Source organism: Erithacus rubecula, assembly GCF_903797595.1.
Source record: "Erithacus rubecula genome assembly, chromosome: 2".
Lineage (NCBI taxonomy): Eukaryota > Metazoa > Chordata > Aves > Passeriformes > Muscicapidae > Erithacus > Erithacus rubecula.
Genome location: NC_136685.1, coordinates 93156137 through 93172561, shown reverse-complemented (window position 1 = coordinate 93172561; position 16425 = coordinate 93156137). Strand labels below are relative to the sequence as shown.

Genomic DNA, 16425 nt, shown 5'->3' with positions numbered 1-16425 from the left:
CAGTCTTCTATAAACAGTGCATAGTGATGTGTACACCTTTTATTATATCTCCCATGTTCCTAGAAAACTTGTGCTGTGTTCTTGAACATGTTTGCAAAGCCCATTTTTAGAAACCCACATTTGGCTACTGTGGATGATGGTAAATGGACTTCACAACTTCAGAATAAACATAGTTACCTATTGTCTGAAATAGGTGGTGTAGCCAGACTGATAAAACAGTGAAACCTAATCCAAATGAGCCTAATTTTGGCAGAGATAATGAATCAAAATAGTGAATTACAGCACTCAGAAAATGATGAGTATTGAAGTTTAGCATTTTTATGTGTAAGTCTAATCACTGAACATGCTACTGGTGTGGTTTGGTTTTGGTTATGTGTTACTCCAGCAGAAATACTGATTTTTTTAAAAAAAAATGTTTAGAGGTACTTTTTTTCCTAGTTCAGAATACTTCTGCTTTGATAGAAATCTCTGAATATAGTCAGAGGTTATTGTGTTTTAATTTATTTTCACACACCGATGTATTTAGTTGATTCATGTTAGTGTAAGTGAAACAGGAGGATGGTGCATGAAGTGTCTGATGTATGTATGTGAAATAAACATGTTTGGAATACAGGACTGCCTTCCTAGTCAGATATGAACCATCTGGTCTGAAGTTGGCATCTGGAGACTGTAGATCTATCTCTAGTGGTCAGTGCTTTTTTTCCCCTTGGTTAGAGCCTGCTGTTTGAAAGACCTTTCCAGTTCACTGTTCTGACCAAGAGAAGGCTGAGGAGAGGAAGACTAGCAGGGGACCTGTGTCTAATCATGAGCAGGAGGATGAGGAGATGAGTGATCAGAGCACTTGAATAGTAAGTGTTTGAACTTAGCACAAGTTGAATCCCATAGTTCAACTGCTTCTTCAGTGTTATGTGTTTTGGAGAGTAATTGAGAATCAAGTTTTGAACCATTTCCTTGGGTTTTTAGCTACTGAGTGGAAATGCAGGAGTGGCTTTTGGATGAAAATTTTTACTTTGAGATTGAGGAAGAAGACCAAAGCATTAAACACATGAAAGAAGTCAGTCAGATTTTGCATCTTAAAGATCTCATGCTGCACTTCACATCTGACCTTGTATCTAAGTTGTGAAGTAGAGAAATCTGGGCTGCTGTGCTCAGGGACTTGATTTTGTATTCTGGTAGTATCTTCAAGGAGTCTATTCATGAAGTTTGAAGATACAGGGTGGCTTCAGGCTTCTTCTTTGGCATACTATAAAAGTGACTTTGAAACCAAAGTGTGTTCCTTTTATTTTGTGTACCTTCCTTAGTTGCTGATAGAACGGGTGTATGTCACTGTTTCCAACAATAGCTAAATCCACAAATGGATAGCAATAAGACAAATACAAAGGTTGCCTTGTAGGTTATGAATACTGTTGCTGTGTTGCTCTAAGCTTCTAAACATGACAAAAATTTTATAAGGAGAGGGAATATCTTTTATTAGATCACTGGCTGCAGTGGTGGGGGACAGGACATAGGCAATTTCACACATCCAAGGGCTGAGTTCCTCAGAAAGTTGCTCGATTCTGTGCAGACACCATGTGGAAATTTTGTACTGTGTGGATTGTTGCAGGCACATTGCAGATACAGGTAAATGTTACTGTGTGGTTTATTTTTCATAGGTAGCTCACAGTTTTGATGTCTGACCTTGTAGCAATATTTGGTGTAATTCTTACTTCAGAGTTTAAGGAATTGGGTGCTTGAAAATAGGTTAGCAGCTGTAAGATCTATTTAAATTGCTATTTGTTTTTTTATGACTCTACAAAGACAGTGTCTGCATAAAGGAAGTGGAGATTGCTCTCTGTAAGGCAATGTCAGAAAGTAAACCCGTGAAAATACTTTTCAAATGTTAACTATTTCCAGATAAAACATGAAGATAGATTTTTTTTCTTTGAAGCACTACTGGAAATAACTGGGGAAAAGGATACTTGGAATGCCTTTTCTAAAGAGCCCATCTCTGTTATTTTTGTGAAGACATGGTCTTGGTCACTAGTGTGACTTTTGTATAGTAAATCTGTCAGATGAGGACAGAATTGGATTGCATTGCAAGGATTGCATCTTTAGACATGACTAATGCTTAATAATACTTAATAATAGGGTTTTATTTTTCCCCTGTTGAAATCCCAAGTTGCCACAGTATAGAGGAGTACACTGTGAAGCCAGTTCTGAGTACCCTGGGTGTATTGCCTTGAGTTTCCATGCCTCCTTTTCCTAGGGCAGATGGATGCAAAGCAAGCAGCCTCTCTTCTTGCAGTGATCCCTGCCCTGACAATAAAAAGAAAACCTTGATATGAAGACTGTTCATGTAGCTGTGAGGAATGCTTGCAGATTTGGTGATTTGTGTAGTACCAGTCTCAGCATTCAACAGATTTTGAATCCATGGATTTGAAATCTCACATTCATTCCTCCTGAATTGAACTACCTCCTGGTCCTTGAGTATGTCTGTGCTTGGAGTGGATGTAGGGACTAGACTCACCCCAAAACCCTCACATCAAGTATTTTCATTGTAATTCTCAGTTAGCTCACCCTGGTCTTGTCATTCCCTTGGAGTGGGGAGGGTGCTTAAGAAAGAACTAGTAAAGAAACAAAAACCTGAGAGAGGATTCTCTCCAATTTGCTGGTGCATATTTTTATCTAACTTATGATGTATCAATGTATTGATTGCCTAACCACTTGCATGATTGTAGTTTTCATTTTCTTTTGGGAACATGGAGAGATCTTATGCAATTCATACTGTCTTACAAAAAACTTTCCCATGAAGAGGTACAGAGTTTAGGTGTACATACATTGTTATGAAATCCGAAGAGAAACTGATTTTAATTTCAAAGTAGTTTAGGTAGGTGCTGATTTTTAATATTTTGTAAGACAAAACCAATCTCCCAAACAAAACAAAGCCAAACCATGTAGAAACAAAGCCATAGGCTTTTCTTTCAGAATTTGAGTGCTTTAATTTTTTTTACATAGTATGACAGAAATATTGTAAAATGATGAAAGCATTTCATGCTTAAGAATGGAAGTTTTGTGCATTCAAGAACTTTTTCTTTGTCATTACTATAGAATTAAAATGTTGTTCACCTTATGCACTGCAGCAGGGAATTTTCTCTTGGCAGCACCATACCCTCCAGCCACTTAAATGCACAGGATCATTTTCATGTAGAACAGAATAAATGCTGGATGGCATCTTTGGTGGACTGGTGACAAAGGTTATGTTTATGCTGTGGATGTTTTTTTCTCAGGAAGACTGGGGTTAATTGTAGCTTGGCAAGTGAAAAAAAAAAAAAAAAGTTCCATATTGTTTTTCTGCAGTAGATTCCTGTTGCTATGCAACAAACAGAATGTCACTTAGTACAGGATATATTAAATTGGTATTCCCAGCACATATCTGTGCCCGTTCATTTTATACTTGAGCAGGAGGGTATGGTTCTGGCTTCCTGTAGCTCTGGAGTTGGAAGTATGGATTGGAGCTGCTATTCTGGGGCTGCTGGTGACGTCAGTGCACTCTCTTTGTTTTTGGGTGGATGGGACACCTGGGCAGCACAATCAGCCTCCCAAGCAGACAAAAAGGGGTGATGCTGATCTTCCCCGAGGTGGGATGGCATTGCCAGGCAACATGTTAATGCTTCAAAAGGGGAAAAAAATTGTTATGTGGGAAAAATATTAGGCTGTGAATTGTGAAAACCTTTGTATGTGATGCAGAGATAGTTAATGCAGATGGCACTATCTGAATCCTTAAACCAAAATATCTGGTTAATTTTTAATGATCAGATTTAACTTTAATATTTGAATATGTTCAATAGCTCCTCTGTCTGCCTCCTCATTCCCCCCAGGGCTAAACCCAACCAGTGTCAGCATCTAAATTCTGTACACTTGCTCTCAATGGATTCTGGAATAAATGTTTAGAGCGTGTTTGGGAAAATTACCCTCTGTGGCTCTGGAACCAGTAATTAAGTAATGGACAAATGACAACATCTGGTAAGGCATTATTTTATAATCTAGTTAGTCTTCTGTAGTGGAAAACAAGGCAAAAGTAATATTTGAAATATAGAAGGATGTTAATTGGATCTTTGCTTCAGTGTCTGTCAAGCAATATAGATGTTTGAAGTGCAGAAACTGGAAAGCTGAGGATTTGTAATACTGTGGTTTTGTAATATATGAATTGTATCTCAAATGTTTATACTATGTAATAATCCATCTTATTTTAGTCAGTTTTCTGAATTTTCGTGTGGGTTTTGAAAGACAATTCACAAAATCTAAGCTGAAATTAAGGTAGATACTTAAATTAGCAGGTGAAATGCTGTCACTTTCTTGCTCTTAGAACTGTCTAACATCTCTTTAAATCTGAAGCAGGTTTCAAAGTAGGTTTAAAAAAATACTACAGTAAATGTACTTATGTGTGGCTTCTTAATAAAGCAGAAACCAAATGAAAGAGTTGAAGTAAAGCTAGGAAAAGATTCAAACCACCTCTCAGTACTGTTCTCTTGCTTGTTTTGCCAAGGGGGTGTCTCTGATCTATAAAGCATCATTGAGCAAGCAGCCTTTAGTAACACAAATGCCTTTCTCGTAGTCTGATGCTTAATTCAGACCTCAATGCCAGAGAGTTGTGTCCCTGCTCTCAAACAGGCACACAATAAAAAACGTTTGTGTGCACAAAGAGACCTTGATGCAACCTAAAAAATTATTCTGGCATTTGGGAAGATCAGACCTGAGCTCTGTCACAAAAATGATTTAAATACATGGATGGGGATGCTTGAGGCTTTTTGCTTTCTCTTTTGGGAAGAGGGATCTCTGCTTCTGTTGCACAACTGTTTGGCAATAATGAGAAAAATGTCTGTGACTTTCAGTGCTGTGATGGCTTTAATTCTATCTTTTGGCACAGGAAACAGTAGGAATTTGTAAAAATGGCTCCACTTCTTGAGAAGGGAGGCAGAATATAATTTAATTGTGAAGATAGCATTTTCATCTGTAACTTAAATGAAATGAACTTATTTTAGTGTGTTGATGGAGAAGTTCTAGAATATATCCAGGAAATTGGGAAATTTGAGCTATAAGTTTTATGTAGTGTGCTGGTAGGCTGCTTAAGTAAATCTTAAAGGAACTCAGAGTAGAAGGTGGATGTTCTGGAAATTCTCTGGTTGTAGCACAAAGAGCATTTAAAAGCTAATTTCAGATGTCATGCTGCTATAAATAGGGCTGTGTCAAAACAGTCAGCTTTTCATATCCATCATCTTTCCCTCCCAAACTGAAATTGAGGCAGATGTTGTAGATTTCATATAGTGGTTCAAAGTTCTATTTGGCTGTTGAAAAGAAATCAATACAATCTTTGTGTATATGTGAGCAGTGACTCTACCCTACTAGTTCTTGGTCATTAATTAATACCTGTATGTATGCACCAGATGCAGAATTATCTCAAAAAGTATGTTGGAGCATGTGCATGATTCTATGCTATTTTTGCTATTTTTTCCTCCCCTACAATTGAGCCTGGATTCTGGTTTGCAGATAGAAATAGATGGTGGTTTGAAGCCTGCTTTTTTTTGTTGTTGTTTGTTTGGTTTGGTTTTTTGATGTTTTGTTTTTGTTTAGGTTGTCTTTTGCTGTTGTAGAGATTGCAAAGTCTCTAATAAATGAGATAGGGAATTGCTTGAAGATAAGATGTTTTCATGGACTCAGCTCAGTGTTTCTTGCAAGCACTGACTGCTTCTTATTTTTCAAAGAATTTCTGTCCTTTGGTGCTGGTTGAGAGTTGTCAGGAGTGTTCATTAGCTGTGTCCTGGCTTGTTTTCTTACTGCCTAACTTAAGACTGTGGCCCTAATCTGTTGAAACATTAAATTATTCAGCATCTACCTTAGTCCCTCAAAGCAGAGAGAATCTTAGATGGGCACTGAAGACAAAGGCCCCTAGATCATCTTGGATTAAATGAGCATCATCAGAAGACTGGGTGCACCAGTTGTGCTTCAGCTCTGCCATGCAGGAAACAACTTCCACTCTGTTTCTTCTTTACTTTCCAACTTCTGCTAATTTCAAAAGAAGCTGTGCTCAAGTTTGAAGCTCTCAAATGCTATATTTTATGACACTGTGCTTAAACTGTGAATAACTTCTGAATTTGGTATTCAGAGCAAGTTTTGATTAATGTGCAAAAAACGTCACTACACATTGAATAATGAAGAAACCTACTAGCTGTTCGTTTACTCCTCAGTTCATCTATCCAAAGTCAGAGGCAGTCTGAGAAAAAAGGTGGGAGGGGTGAGAGGAGTAAGTATGTAACTAAGACTTTTTAATGGTTTTACAACTGCAAGTCACTCCTTCCTTCATATATAAGCAACCAGAACTTTGAGGTGCTCTTAACTCATATACTTTTTTTTTAACTTTGGAGTTTATTTTTTTAAGCAGAGTACAATGTAATTTTTCATGTTCTTTAAAAATGGAAATAATAGGCCAAATATAATGTGCCATGATGTTTGAAGGACATGTAGGTTTGGAACAGCTAGATTGTCAGCTGCATGTGCTCCCTAAAATCACTGTAACTCTTGGTACATGGATAAAACTGTGATCACAAAAAGGTGTGCTTGCCAGGGAGGAAGCCAGACTCCAGGAATCTGTGGTCTCTTGTACTGTGCTTGATCAGAATTGCTAACTTCAGCCAGTTAATATCCATCAGTGGTTGTCCATCAGCTTTTGAGACAGGACTGGGACACTTTGTCCATTGAGCAGGTCAGACCAGGTGGCTTTCTCTGAAGATGCTTTGGGTTGTACTCAGTTGATTTCTCCTTTGCCATACAACTAAAAGATGTGTAATACTCATCTGGCTGGGACAGTCCACTTCAGTGGCTCCTTTTAGGGAATTGGAAGTGCACCTGGTCTACAATAAATGATGAAATGGGTCACTTTTGTGAGTTCTGACTACATGGCAGATGTAGGCCTGGTTATTAAGGAAGGAGGTGTTGTGGTACCCTCTGAGCAGCAAGGAACAGCTTTTCAAAATAGCTCTACATGTTCTCTGTCTAAATCTTTGGGGGCTCCAGAGAAAAATGATGTGAGAGACCATCTAGCCAGACTGATATTTTCCTGCAGGCTCTGGTCTCTAGGTTGCAGTTTGGGCACTTCATTTAAATGTATATTTAATCTGAGATGGTACACCTCTGTTATGAAACTGTTTCCCATTCTGAATTACCCTTGGAGGCCTTGTCTCACTACAGTATTTCAGTCTTCTTTCTGTATATTGAGGTTTCCATATTCACTAACTGTGGGCAGTACAGACCAGCTTATTCTCTCAGAAGCTACCTCTAGAGTATGTGAGGCTTTGTCTTTCTCCAGAGTCTTTTCAAAATTGAGCTCACCAGTTTAATTAATTTTTCACTGTGGTCTGTTTTAAGACATCCTGCCAGTTGTTACTCTCCACTTGGTCCTCATCATTTGGAAGCTTAAGGCTGATTGTTGTCCAGTCTGTCATGTACTAATTTGCATCTGTTCACCGGAATGTATAACCTGAACAGTTTTTTTCTGTCACTCTTCCAGGATGCTAATATTAGTCAGAATTCTTACCCTGCTTGCATCTTCTCTGGGCTTATGTCCTCTCTGATAGCAAGAATACTCTTCCATCTCTTTATGGTTCTGCTGCAGCACAGGCATTGCAAAGCTGCACTTGATATATTTTCTCTTGAGTGTAGCATCTGGTATCTGAATAAGGTTTTCAAATCTCCTTTCTGCTCTCCTTACAGTAATTTTGTGTATACATCTCTTGCAGAAATGCCCTGTGAATGCTGTCAAGAGCAAAGTCATTTGACAGCATCTGCCCTCTGTGGTAATTAGTGTAGGATGCCAGAAGAACTGGAGGAAATTAAACTTATTTGCTATCATTAGTTCACAAGTGGCATTGAAGATGCATTTGTTATCACCAGTTTATTCTGATGTTTTTCTTGTGATTGAAGTTCAGCACAGGTTCTTTTTAGATATGACTGCCTGCTTCTTTCTCCAATCAAAACCTCACATCTGCTCTGAATGTAACACTGGGCTATGGGCATCTGCAAACCTGACTGACATCCCTGCATGGGCTGAGGTTCTGAACACCAGCTGAAATGTTTTGTGGAAAATGTTGCTGAATTTCTCAGCTTGGAATTGTATCTGTTAAGTTTAAGCCAAACAACTGCAGTCTCCTGAAAACTGAGGCTTGTAGCTATGACATTCAAGGTTTGCCCAAGGGGAGAAGGTACGCAGTAAATGCAGACACAAAATACACAAAAAAAGTCATCAGTCATGGTTGAAGCTTGCAAATTCTTGCACAGTTGAGAACATGAGCTTTGTAAAAGGAGCAATCTGTTGCTGGTATCACTGACAGTAGTGCAGAGAAAAGACTGAAGCACAAAGAGTGTGAGTGGTGTGAGCTCCCCTGGTAATGCTCAGAGATCCCTTTGTGAAGGATTACCCTCTTGGGATCCAGGCATGGTGGAGCAGGTTATGGGGTCAGATGTTGGGCTACAACCTACTGATGATAGCCTGAAAGAGGGGAGGAGGTTGGTTTTGCAGGAATAACTCTCTTTTTACTGTGAACTCTCCTTGCTGTGGTTACACAACTGCACTGTTTCAGATTTCATTCCCTTACTGTACCAGTGTGTTGCAGGCACCTGATTAAAATCCTTTCAGTCTGGCCCAGGCTGTTGCTTGCTGCTGTGGATTGTAGCAGAGTTCTGTATTGAATCTTAAATTTGCTCTGAGTTTCAGCAGAAAGTCCATGTTTTCACCAGAATGAGGTGTTTTGTTTTATCAGGAATCTTCATTGTTTAGAAACCTTTAAGGAAGTCTAATGCTTTAGAGAGTGTTTTGTGATTTATAGTATATTCTTCTACAGTATAATAATTTTCTAAAACAAAATATTTTACTTGGAAATAAATCTCTGCTTGAAGAAGCTTTGTACCATGAGTGATAGTTTTGCTGAGAGTACTCCTGGCTTCTGCACCTAGCAAAAATACTACCAGAAGAGACAGGTGGTTTGTCTCCTTTGTACATGGCTTATTTGTGTTTCATAATTGTCTGAAAGTGTTGGAAATACTGCTAGACTGTGTGATCAAATACTAATTTTCTGTGTAGCTACTTGGTACACTTAGGGGATAAGCTCTTAAACTGGTAATCATGGATTATTTACTTCTATTTGAAACTATTTGAATTTTTATTAAAAAGGGAAAAGTGAGAAGTATGACCACTTGTGTCTGCTAAACAGCTTGAAAACATGGGGACCTTTTGCATTTTGCTTTCCTTTTGTGTTGCAACAAGCTATTCTGTATAGTTATGGTCTTTTCATGGAATTCCTTTCATCTCCTAAGCACTGCTGAGTATCTTTAGGCTTAAATGAGTAACTTCATGCTGATTGTCTCCCCATTGGATGTTAGGCTTAAAAAGCTTTGTAGACAGTAGGTAAGAACAGATCAAAAGAGAAATGGGAATGGGGAGAGTGGCCAAGTTTTTTATCCAGCAAATTCCATGTACAGAGAGAGCTAAGTGAAATTCAGAGGTGTGAGGTGAGTGGCCATTTTTCCTATCAGGGGCATCATGTACCTTTCAAAAATGAGTGCTGCCTTTTGCTCCCAGCCAGATATCTTAAACAATGGGGCCAGCAAAGGCACAAGTGAAAACTGAAATAGATACTTGCATTCCAAACCTCTCTGTGGTATTCTTAATGAAACAAATGTTCATTTGGCAGTGAGTGTCTTTCTGTCAGCTTTCTGCCAAGGATGCTTTCCAGGTGATTGCTGTAGGGTTACAGATACCTGTTGGTGGGATGATCAGGAGAACATCCACAATGCCATCTTTATAGCCCAGCAGTTGTGGAGCTGCTACCAAAAAAATTTAATAGGATGAAGAGGACTTGATTGGTAGTGATGTCCTTACAAGCTTGTGTAATGCATATAGCCATCCTCCTTGTTGTCTGTGTTTTACCTATAACTTAGCTCAAGGTTTTAGAATTTAATTATGCTTGGTCAAAATAAATGTTATGAAGGCTTACCTGGTCAGTGCTTTATCTGAGCTTCATTAAGTGCTGATAATGACGTCTAGCACTTGTTAAAATTGCATTTCATTGCAAGCTTTGTAGAAATTAGAAGCAGAATTTTTGTCTGAAACTGTTACCTGTTTGTTGGGGTTTTTTTGCCATTCCTTTCCTAAAAGTTTTGAAGTTAATGGAACGACTTTTCTGATGTTAATTAAAATTATTTAAAAACATTTTATTCCTCTAGAGATCTTTAGGTTTTTTTCCAGTGAAAAACTGTGACTGAACTATCAATCCTAAATTTAGTTTGCATTTAAACAGACCTTTTATATGCCTTGTATGCAAAACAGGTTATTTTCTAAAAATGTGAATTTTTGTTTTCTAACTTTAGAGTGTCTTGCTCTATGGTTTAGATGAGGCTTGGTCAACTCAAATCCCTTCAGAATCTATTTACTCCTCTTCAGAGATAATAGTATAAAATGCCATTTTAAAAAGTGGCTGCAGGCTACAGAAGCCCCAAGACTTCCCCCAGTATTTCCCCAGTTTGGGGAGAGCTTCAGTGACAGCCTGTGTACTCCCTGTGACCATGGCAAAAAATGCTGGGATTATTTGCAGCTCTATTTGATCCATGGAATGCACTGCATCTATTGTTAGCTCTCCAGCTGAAGCAGGAGCTGGAGTTGTTTTTCCCTTTTGACATTGCAGCAGGTCTGGCCAGACACTGCTGTATCAGTCTTGAGCAGTTAAAGGTGATGGGATTGGCAAACTTCCCATCCTTTTAGTAGCCGTGGGGGAGCTGAGATGTGGCAGATCATAACTTAGGTAGTTGGGATTGCTTTAAAATTCTTCAGAGGACTGCAGGCAGTGTCTCTCTGCAAGCCTGTGAAGTTCACTGTGTTCAGCTTTCCTGTTGGGTTTAGTGTCTCTTGGAAGTCTAAGCGCTTTTCCTGGATAATTCCTTACCACAGAGATTAAACACTGTGTGTGTGATAGTAATGAGGGCAACATTGTCACATCTCTTGTAAACACACCAGCCTTGCCAGCAGATATACACATGCTCCTTTGCTGCTGAGATCATTCTTTTTTCTTTCTTTTATTTTCTCTTCAGCATAAAATTTGGGTATTGAACTCTTTGAAGTTTCTTGACAGAGCTCACAGGTCTGTTAGTTGTCTCAAATTCAATCTTATTCTGCATTTTGCTGTATGGAGCAATGCTTTTCTGGTGTTACCTGATAACCAGAGGACAGGGCTTGTAGGGACTGGATTTAGGTTGATTGGTTTGTTTTGAAATATTAGATAAAAATATATCAAAAATAGTGTAGCTGTAGATTACTTATGAAATAATGCAAAAAGGATTGAAAGCTGTTACATCTAAAATTTAAAAATATGTCAGCTTGAAAAAGAAAGCTTGCTAGCATTTCCCCAGTGGTGATCCCTGGGCAGAGTGGGTGTTTATTTAAACTGGGACTTCCTTCTGACTACTTAAAACAATAGAAAATTAATTTTTATCTAAAAGGCTTTGCTTCCTATCTTAGATTTAACTGCCTTGATAACAAAACAAAGAAAACAGGATGTGTAATTTAAACAAGACAGATACCAGGGTTCTGTGATTCTCCCTGCCTATGGAAGGAGTTAGGTTTTGTGTGAGCTACAGAGATTTTAATATTGGAGGAGCATCAAGATTCTAGAAGTGACCTGTGGTGCAGACCACTGGTCAGTGCAGTCCCATACACCATCCTGGAGAGTAACAATAGGAGAAACTGCTTGGAAGAAATTGCCAGCAGCCCATAGGGATCCCTCTTCCTCTCCCTCTGCCAGTACCCTAGAATCCATTGTCTGTTTTGAGGTATTTTGGAACATGTCTACAGATTCCTTTTATTATTTTTTTAAGAACCTGTTACCCATGAATTCCTCTAACTTCTTTTGTAGCTTGCTGATCTTATCTCTCTCCATAACTTCCTGTAGCAACAAAGTCCAAAAATTCATTTGTATGTAACTTTTTAACCTTTATGGTGGTAGGAATTTATTTATGTGAAGTCAAATCAGAAATTTAGATTTGCAAGTGCTTCCTTTTGCCCTGTCATTGTGAGTTCTGCTTTTGTTAAGGAGCCTGTTTTATGGTATGCAATACAGTACAGTGAATATATCTCTTTGCAAATAAAATGAAAAGAAGGAGCAGTCATATTACTTGTGCTACCCTATGACCAAAAGGGCATTGTTAATTTTCCTCAGGATATGCAGATGAAGGAATTTAGAGTACCCAAACAGCACCTTCCAATTTATTCCTTTTAGCAAATAAAGGTCTGCACTAGTAAGGGAAGATCTTTCTAAACATTTTGACAATTTTTTGACAGGTTCCTTTGGTGATTGCTCTAGCAGTCTGTAATATTTTTATGGCACCGTTTCTATAAAAGTGTTCTTTGTGTGTCTAGCACACAGGCAGCGCGTGTTGCGTAATTTTATGGCTGGAGGGAAGAGCTGAAACTTGCAGAGCTCCTGTGTGTGATTTACTCTGTGCAAGAGCAGGGCTTTCCTGCAGCTCCTCCTTGCAGCTCTTGCATCAGGTCACTGTCCTGCTGCTGGACCTGCTTCATTACTCAGATTACAAGATTACAGGTCAGTTGTGCTTCTTTTTCTTTCTCTCTTTTTTTTTTTTTTTTTGGTAGCTGTGTTTAGAACAAAGCACAGAAAACTGAATAGAAATCCTGGGACAGAGTGGAATATTAAATTTGCAAGCTTAGAACCTGTAGTGCAGGAAGGTGAGTGCTAAGTCCTTAAACTTTAAATTCACAGGCCCCCTCTATGTCAGGAGAGAAGTCAGTAGGTGTTTTATGGTGTAGTAGTATCAGTTGGCTCTTTAACCTGCATTCCCTTTATCTCCTTGATATGAGAGTTGTGAAACTGAAGCATGGTGACCTGAGAAGATAGTTATGGTGGCAGCATTCTATATACTGTGACTTTCATAGAAATGTTTTGTTTGACACTTAAACTTTGCAGTGTAAGAGATATTGACTGAAAAAAAACCCAGCATCGATGATATGGTTAAAGTCTAGTGAAATGCTTGAATTTATTCCTCTTTTAAGTTGATGCTGGGCGTTGCATTCTTACTGCTTATGTTTGTGGAGTGGCATAGCATGTGTATCATGAGTGTTGGGATTACTCCAGGAATATTCTCACAGCATTTCTGGATGTTTTAAGTTTTAATCTGACACTAATGAAGGTTTTGGGCTTGATTTCTCTTATATCCTTGGTTGTCATAGACAGGAGTAGGAGTAATTCTTCAGTGATGAAAGGTCAACATTTTGTGAGCTTTAGATATTGAAGAGGTTAACCATCTAATGTTGAAGTACAGGCAAGAAACTGATGAGTTCCTGATTTGTTCTGGGGAGTCTGAAATGCTATTTAAAACCTTCACATGTAGTGTACACTCAGAAGGTGCAGTTAGTTACAGCAGAATTCTTATTTTTTTGGCTATTAGATGCTGGCTATAAAGAGAGAATGTAGCTTTGTATAAGAAAATACAGTTGTGTTCTAGTTAATTCAAAATTCAATTATGTTTCCATGTCAGGACCAAAAGCTGTCTTTATTTACGGTTGTAAAGCTCTCATTGAAAGGAGTGGAGGTTATGTAATTTAAATTTAGGCCAAATTAGATTCTTTTGGATTGTAAAATGGAACAGTGAATGATGCAGGAAAGGCCTTACTTGTCTTGTCTTAGAATTACAGAGGTGTAACACCCAGTGAGGATATTTGCTGACCACAGTGAGTTGTCTTTACAAATAACTTATACTGAGCTCCCATTTTAAGGTGAATAACTCTTTTAATGCAGAAAACCTCTGCCTTTCCTTTAAAACCTCTTGAAAACTTCTGTTTCTTTTAAAAGCAATTGTGAACTTACTTCATTACTTCTCTGATCCAAGTCTGGCCCAACTTTGTATTTAGGTTTTTTGTTTCCTTGCAGTATTGTTGCTGCAAAAATCAGAGTGTACTTAGGTGTTTTAAACATAACTTATTTTCAGATGCTCTTTTTTTTTTCTTTTTGTCCTGGGAAATGAAATGCTGACTGAAAAGGTGTTCACTTTTTGTCTAGGGCCTTTTAATAAATTAGTATTTTTTCTACTAATTTCTTTTATAGGTGGATGATACCATAACCTAGATTAAAATCCAAAAATACTGCAATAAATTTGGATTCCTACTGAAATTGTAGTGACAGCAAATTGATAATGAAATGCTGTCTAGAGGCACTTGCTATTATAACTGAATCACTTGGTTTAAGTTTTATCACTGGAGTACCCAGGACTGAATATTAATGAAGGCCAGACATGATTCTGGCTGTTGTTGCAGCATAAATTTTGCAAAGAACAGCATTTTTGGCTGTTGGGATTCTACACTGTGTACAGCAAAGGAACTGAACAAAAAGTGTTGAGCAAGAAGAAAGATTTTTTTTTTTTTTTTTCAATGGAAATCGAAATGATGGGATGGAGTTGTTAGTTAAATGTAAGCATAGAGATTTTAGGTGAGTTAAATCTAGGTTACATCAAGCAAATTAAACTTAGAATACAATACTTAATACTATAGGATGTATTAATTCAATGCTATATGGCTTTGTCTTCAGAGGAAGGCAGTTCTCTTTGTAAGCATCCAGCAGGCTTGTTCCCAGCTGGAGAAGGATCTGGAGGGAGCTTTTTGTCCTGGGTGCTGTGCCACACCCTGGTGCTTACCTGGCTGCCAGGAGAGGCCCCAGCAGGTTCTGCAATGAGCCACTGTTCCAGCAGGCACCACCTGAAATGTGGGACAGTGGCAAAAGTCAGTGCTTTGCCTTCTGGTCCTGAAGAATCTTGAGAAACCAAGTGCAGGTCTCTTAAGGTGCAGGACCTGATGGAAAGCTCTTTTAAACTGCCTCAGAATCAAGCATGTGAGGGTTTTAAAGTGATTTTGTTCCCTCCCAAAGTTATATAGTTTTCAAGTCTGCAGACTGCTTTAGAATAATAAGTGATCTTGAATACTTTTTGGTATCATAAGTACTTGCAAAAGTTTGTAGAACAAGAACTTTATTTAAATGATATTGCAGCTATGGTTGTGCAGACTCAGACAATGAATTCACTGATTCCAGCCAACAATTGGTATGTGAAAAACAGGGACCTGTTGTCTTTGGGATTGCACTTTGAGTCAAATGGCATGCACAGAGCAGGAATTTGTGCAGTCACTCTGCAAACAGACCTTGTGTACCGTCTGACAGGTTTGTTTAAATCCAGCTCATTAAAAATATAACCTCTCCATATATGCTAAAGTTAAAACTTTCAAAAAACCAAATTTGCTGATATGTGCAAGTTTTAACTCTGAGCTTCCATTAGCCAGTATTTCTAAAAATGTCACTTTGTGTGTGAAAGGGGAGCATGGATAGCACTGATCTAAATCTGGCACAGGGAACATCCGTGCAAACTTTCCTACACAATTTTCTTCTCTCTTTTTTTGCAGACAGATTCAGATCAATCTATTACAAAAACAAGAAGAGAAGATTCAACATCTCCTCTTCATCCTTTATACCTATTTATGCATCTGGCCTGAAAGACCATTCATAGGGGCTGGATCTTTAGGGGAAAAAAAAGCTGATTTCAGAACCAACACCAAATACCATAAGCCCAAAAATCTCAGGCTCTCTTTTTTGGGAAGTGTATTTTAATAGTTGTTTAGCCTTCAGTGGTCAGTTGTTTGAATCTAATTATCAGAGTTGTCCCAAGGTGTTAGAATTAATCCAGACACTACAATTACACAGGACAACTGATACCAGGCTTCTCAGGAACATGACTGATGGCTTGGGCATTTATTGTCACTTAATGCTCTGGCAGAATTAGTAGCAGCTGGAGGATAAACATCTGAAGTGGTTGATAACTAGAGTTAAATTAGGCTTAAATGTGGACTGCAGCATCTGAGAAGCTAATGCATGTCTGGAGGTGGTGAACAGACACAAATTGCCATAGCTGGAATTACCAGACACTTGCAGATGTTTGTGGTGCCTGACATCCTTGGGTTTCCAGAGCAGCCTTAGTGCCACAGAATGTTTTCACAGCATGGGAAAGGTTGGAAGGGACCACAGTGGATCATCTGGTCCAACCTCCCTGCTCAGGCAGGGTCATCCCAGAGCACATGGCACAGGATGGTGTCCACATGGTTCTGGAATGTCCCTGGTGAGGGAGACTCCACAGCATTTCTGGGCAGTCTGTTCCAGTGCTCAGTTCCTGCATGGGAAAAGTTTTCCTCCTATTCAGGTGGAACTTGTGTGCATCAGTTTCTGCCCATTGCCTCTTCTCCTATTGCCTGGCATCACTAAGAAGAGCCTGGATCCTTTCTCTTGGCACCCTCCCTTCAGATACTGGCTGACATTGATGAGGTCCCCTCTCCATTGAACAAGCCCAGCT

The 16425-nt window shown here is 38.8% G+C and overlaps 1 protein-coding gene and 1 long non-coding RNA gene across 7 annotated transcripts in view; one reads left to right on the top strand and one right to left on the bottom strand.

Moving 5' to 3' along the window:
• Nucleotides 1-16425, top strand: part of ENAH (ENAH actin regulator) — an 87615-nt gene that overhangs the window by 7901 nt on the left and 63289 nt on the right. The gene's annotated exons all lie outside the window — the stretch shown is intronic.
• LOC306798693 lies at nt 2108-3654 on the bottom strand. Its single transcript, XR_013773441.1, has 2 exons — nt 3106-3654; nt 2108-2295 (listed from the first exon to the last, which is right to left on the bottom strand). It is a non-coding gene; the product is annotated as an uncharacterized lncRNA (long non-coding RNA).